Below are 6,105 nucleotides of genomic sequence, written 5' to 3'. Positions count from 1 at the left end.
AGGATATTGCCATAGTGCAGGCTGATAATAGGAAAATAGTGCTGGCAGGAATCATAGGAAAATGAAGGACGAAGTAGCCTTAGATTTATTACAGCGCTTTTTAGAAAAACGTTGAGTAGAATGCAAACAACTAGCGAGACTGGTTGCGATCGGTCGAGCAAAATCATGTTTCACAAGTACGGAGTCATTGTTTGAAGTAGCCGCTTGGAGAAATTTAAGGGAATGTACTGTTTAAATCTTTTTGATCATAATGAGTCAATTCACAAATCCATTACTTTCCTGAAAGAGCACATGAGAAAGAGTCAATATGGTATCCTTTCAATCAATGGTTCACTGATTTGTTTGAAACAATGCCTAGATGGTTACTGGGATTAGTCAAAGAGGGATTAAGGATTCTGTTTGCTGTGGTGTCAATCATCATTGCATGTGGTATTGTGATAAATGTGGTTAAAGGGTTACTTGCAAAAATGTTATATTGGGCATTTGAAGCGGTGCCGGAAAAATGTCACACAGGACCCTTTCAGGGCAATAGACCTACGGAAATGAAGGTCTACTATAGGGACTTATCCACAGGGCAATGGAGTGGGCCTGCCATAGTACAGTATATCGGCAAAGGGTACATGTGCGTGCTCGCGCCTACAGGTACCCAGTGGATCCCTGCAAAGTGGACTAAAGCAGCCATAGAATCGGCACATGCTGAAGACGACCATGAAGAGGTTCCTGATACTCATTCTGACAATGATACGGGCTGCGGCACTCAAGGACTGTCAAGGACAGCCTTCGATCCTAAGGAGAATGTCTGGGTATCGCTGGCTAGGGAACTGAATCTTCTGTGCAAGTCTAGCCAGCCCTAGCACACCTGCTGTTACATACCTTGTCGGGGTACCATTAAGTGATTATAGTAATTGTAGTGTTATTAGGTTTAAGTTGTGTTATGTCATGTATTCGACGTCTGATGGAAAACACCTTCGGCCAAGTACTGCTCGTACTAAAAGAAAAAGGGGGAATTGTTGGGAATTGGCACAAAGGGCGTGGACATGAGTCCGTGGAACAATTGTTCGATCTGAGCTTGCTTTAAGCAACCAGGAGTAGGCCTTAGCAAATCCCTTGGCCTGCTGTAGCTGAGCAAACCAAGCTACCAGGGCAACTATGAGAAGTTCCCACGAAAGTGTTCCCACATCGCCCAATTGAGGAATTCAGAAAAATATTGTTACCAGCAGCTGGCTTCAAGGACAAGGTCTGCGTGACTGCTAATCACAAGGGGGTTGTTTTCTTGCAGGTGGGGTTGTTTTCTTGTAGTTGTTTGTCTGAGTGCTTTTGACCAATAATCTTGTGTGAAACACTGTCTGCCCCTGTTAAGTTCACTATAAAAGTTAGGCTATTCCGGCAATAAAATGGAGCATGATCTGACTCTACTGGTGTCTGTCGTGCTTTCAGCCGTGCGTCCTCTAACACCCTGGCAATTCCAAAGAGATACAAATCACTGCAATGTTCTGGGACTTGGCCTATGCTTAGTGAACTGCAATCAACGCCAGCCCAAACCCTGCAATCGGCCCTACAGCACTTCCAACCCCTGTGACGGGCCATGCAGCCACTCCAACCCATGTGACAGGCTCCAAGGTTGGCCAGGGAACCAAACTGTGCTAGTATTAGTTGCCCCTGCATCCAAGATGAAACAACAGATGAGAAAGTAAGTTCATTTAGAAAGCAGAGGAACTCCTACTCAGACTGAGGAGGAAGAAGAAGGCTACACCGAAAGTGGCTGGGCCATCAGATGAACAGGAAGACAAAGAGGAAGCTATCATAAAAGCATCAATAACTACCCAATGTCTATCCTAGGGTGAGTTATGAGATATACATAAAAGATTTCAGCAGTTGTCCAATTGAACATGTTGTCACCTAGCTGTTCCAGTTCTGGGATAGCAGGACCAATAGCCTGGAATTAGAGGGCATGGAAGCCAGGCGGCTGGGATCTCCTCCCACAGACACAGGCATTGACAAAGCTATTCGAAAAGGAGCGCAAATCTTCAGCCTCTGGAGGTGTCTCCTGTCAGCTGTGAAGGAAAGGTATCCCTTCAAGGAAGATCTTGTATGTCAACCAGGCAAGTGGGTGACCATAGAGGAGGGAATCCAGTACCTGAGGGAATTAGCCGTATGGGAGGTGATTTATGATGACCTAGAAAAAGAGCAGCTATCAAAAGAACCAGATGAAGTCGAGCATACATGACCCATGTGGTGGAAGTTTGTACAGAGTGTACCGTGATTATATGACAGCTCATTGGCAGTAATGACCTGGAAAGACCGAGAGGAATCCATGATGGAAGAATTGACTAGGTAACTCTGGCAGCACGAAGAAAGTCTTTCTTCTTCCCTATGGGCCTTCATTTGGGCTGTGGAGAAGCTTTCTCTAGAGGTCCACCAACTTAAAGAGAATTTATCTTCCTCCCCATCTCTACAAACCAGTGTCTCAGCTATCGGGGTAAGCGTCCCTCTGTTCAAGAAAAAAGATATAGTGGGTATACACCCCATGCCACCCTGTGGTTTTACCTGCATGACCATGGAGAGGACATGAGAAAATGGGATGGAAATTCTACCTTGACCCTAGAGGCATGGGTACATGAGGTGCGAGGAAAAACAATTGCAAAAGGGGGGTTCTCTGAAAAAATGGCTGCTCCAATTTCCAGCAGGCAATCCCCCAGACACAGTAATGAATATTATGACCAGGAATAGAGGGGCCCTGCTTCCAGCCAGGAAGTAATAGTCCCATATGGCCAGTGCAAAAGTCTAATGGTGAATGGAGACTAACAGTGGACTACTGTGGCCTGAAGGAAGTCACGCCACCAATGAGTGCTGCTGTGCCGGACATGTTAGAACTCCAATATGAACCGTAATCAAAGGCAGTCAAGTGGTATGCCACAAGTGATATTGCTAATGCGTTTTTTCTACATCACGTTGGCAGTAGCGTGCAGGCCACAGTTTGCTTTTACTTGGAGGGCCGTCCGATACACCTGGAATCGACTGCCTCAGGGGTGGAAACACAGCCCTACCATTTGCCATGGACTGATCCAGTCTGCACTGGAACAGGGTGTGATGGTTTCACTCAGGTGGGCAGCCAAACTCCACCATAACCGCTCTCTCATTCCCGCCTCTCAAAGGGAAAGAGGGAGAAAATATGATGTAAAGGGCTCAAGGGTTGACATAAGAACAGAGAGATCACTCAACAATTATTGTCACGGGCAAAACAGACTCAGCATAGGGAGATTAATAAAATTTATTACCTATTACTAACAAGTTATAGAAGTGAGAAACAAAAAATTATTTTTTTTTAAATTAAAGACACCTTCCCCCCCATCCACCCTCTTCTACCTCCTCCCCACGAGCAGCACAGGGGAAGAAGGAAATGGGGGTTGTGGTCAGTCTAGAGCACTTCATCTCCGCCACTCCTTCATGGTCACTCTCTTCCCCTGATCCTGCATGGGGTCCCTCCCTTGGGATGCAGTCCTTCCCAAACTGATCCTGTGTGGGCTTCCCACAGGCAGCAGTTCTTCAAGAACTGCTCCAGATATGGGTCCGTACCACGGGGTCCATCTGTCAGGAGCAAAATGCTCCAACATGGGTCCCCCCATGGGTGGCAGCTCCTGCCAGGTCACCTGCTCCTGCATGAGCTCTTCTCCACGGGCTACAGGTACGGCCCAGAGTCTGCTCTAGTGGGGGCTCTCCACACGCCACAGAGTCCTTCGGGTCATATCCACCTGCTCCACTGTGGGCTCCTCCACGGGCTGCAGCATGGAAATCTGCTCCTCCGTGGTACACCATGGGCTGCAGGGGGACAGCCTGCTCCACCATGGGCATCTCCACAGGCTGAAGGAGAACTTCAGCTCCAGCACCTAGAGTACCTCCTCCCCTCCTTCTTCACTGACCTTGGTGTCTGCAGGGCTGTTCCTCACTCCTTACTCTCCCAGCTGCTGTTGAGCAGCATTTCTTTTTCTTTTATTAAAAATGCTCTCACAGAGGTGCAACCTACATCGCTTATTGGCTCGGCTCTGGGCAGTGGTGCGCCCTTTTGGAGCCAGCTGAAACTGGTCCTTAGCTGACATGGGGCAGGTTCTGGGTTCTTCTCACAGAGGTCACCCCTGCAGTCCCCTGCTACCAAAACCTTGTCCCTATACACAGTGGGAAGCTCCTGAACACCTGCAGTACATCGATGACATCATTGTGTGGGGTGACACAGCAGAGGAAGTTTTTGAGAAAGGGAAGAAAATAGTCCAAATCCTTCTGAAGGCTGGTTTTGCCATAAAACAAAATAAAGTCAAAGGACCTGCACGAGAGATCCAGTTTTTAGGAATAAAATGGCAAGATGGATTTCGTCAAATCTCAATGGATGTGATCAACAAAATAATAGCTATGTCTCCACCAACTAGCAAAAAAGAAACACAAACTTTCCTAGGTGTCGTGGGGTTTTGGAGAATGCACATTCCAAATTACACTCTGATTGTAAACCCTTTCTATCAAGTAAACCATATGAAGAACGACTCCAAATGGAGCTCCAAGCAATGACAAGACTTTGAACAAATTAAACGGGAGACAGTTCATGCGGTAGCCTTTGGGCCGGTCAGAGCAGGACCAGATGTAAGGAATGGGCACTGCAGCCGGGGAGAATGGCCCCACCTGGATCCTGCTGTTGGCTGGATGCTACCTGGTTTGGGGCTGGATGTTGAAAGGAAGGGTCTCCTCTACACATCATGCAACTGATGCTACGTGGAGTAAGTGGGTTGCACTGATTTCTCAGTGGGCTCAAATAGGAAACCCCAGTCACCCAGGAATCTTGGAAGTGACTGTGGACTGGCCAAAAGGCAAATGTTTTGTGATATCACCAGAGGAGGAGGTGGTCCGTGCTGAAGAAGCCCCACTGTACAACAAGCTACCAGAAAATGAGAAGAAATATGCCCTGTTCACTGATGGGTCCTGTCGTATTGTGGGAAAGCATCGAAGGTGGAAGGCTGCTGTATGGAGTCCTACGTGACAAGTTGCAGAAGCTGCTGAGGGAGAAGGTGAATCGAGTCAGTTTGCAGAAGTGAAGGCCATCCAGCTGGCTTTAGATATTGCTGAATGAGAAAAGTGGCCAGTACTCTATCTCTATACTGATTCATGGATGGTAGCAAATGTCCTGTGGAGGTAGTTACAGCAATGGAAGCAAAACAACTGGCAGCACCAGGGCAAACCCATCTGGGCTGCTGCACTGTGGCAAGATATAGCTGCCTGTGTGGAGAACCTGGTTGTAAAAGTACGCCATGTAGCTCACAGAATCACAGAATCACATAATCGTCTAGGTTGGAAGAGACCTCAACATCACCTAGTTCAACCTCTGACCTAACACTAACCAGTCCTGCACTAAACCATATCACTAAGCTCTACATCTTTTAAAGACCTCCAGTGATGGTGACTCCACCACTTCCCTGGGCAGCCCATTCCAATGCCTCACAACCCTCTCAGTAAAGAAGTTCTTCCTAATATCCAACCTAAAACTCCCCTGGCGCATCTTCAGCCCATTCCCCCGCGTCCTGTCACCAGGCATGTGGGAGAATAGACCAATCCCCACCTCGCTACAGCCTCCTTTAAGGTATCTGTAGAGAGCAATAAGGTCGCCCCTGAGCCTCCTTTTCTCCAGGCTGAACAACCCCAGCTCCCTCAGCCGCTCCTCGTAGGACTTGTTCTCCAGACCCCTCACCAGTTTCGTCGCCCTTCTCTGGACTCTCTCGAGCACCTCGTTGTCCTTCTTGTAGCGAGGGGCCCAAAACTGAACACAAGACTCAGGGTGCGGCCTCACCAGAGCCGAGTACAGGGGGACAATCACTTCCCCAGACCTGCTGGCCACACTGCTTCTTATACAAGCCAGGATGCTGTTGGCCTTCTTGGCCACCTGAGCACACTGCTGGCTCATATTCAGCCGACTATCCACCAATACTCCCAGGTCCTTCTCTGCCAGGCAGCTTTCTAACCGCTCATCTCCCAGCCTGTAGCCCTGCTTGGGGTTGTTGTGCCCCCAGTGCAGGATCCGGCACTTGGCCTTGTTGAAGCTCATGCAGTTGACCTCAGGCCATTGGT

The 6,105-nt window shown here is 48.4% G+C and overlaps 1 pseudogene across 1 annotated transcript in view; it reads left to right on the top strand.

Annotated features, from left to right (window-relative positions):
- The first annotated feature begins 542 nt into the window (after window positions 1-542).
- The window catches only part of LOC309889512 (mitogen-activated protein kinase kinase kinase 1-like), a 37,730-nt pseudogene continuing 32,167 nt past the window's right edge, over window positions 543-6,105 (top strand). Inside the window, exon 1 of the transcript in view lies at window positions 543-803. The product of the transcript in view is annotated as a mitogen-activated protein kinase kinase kinase 1-like (transcript). The remainder of the gene's footprint in view (window positions 804-6,105) is intronic.

Source organism: Aythya marila (assembly GCF_965140915.1).
Source record: "Aythya marila genome assembly, chromosome: W".
Lineage (NCBI taxonomy): Eukaryota > Metazoa > Chordata > Aves > Anseriformes > Anatidae > Aythya > Aythya marila.
The sequence above is the reverse complement of the archived record's forward strand: the minus strand, read 5'-3'. Positions and strand labels throughout refer to the sequence as shown.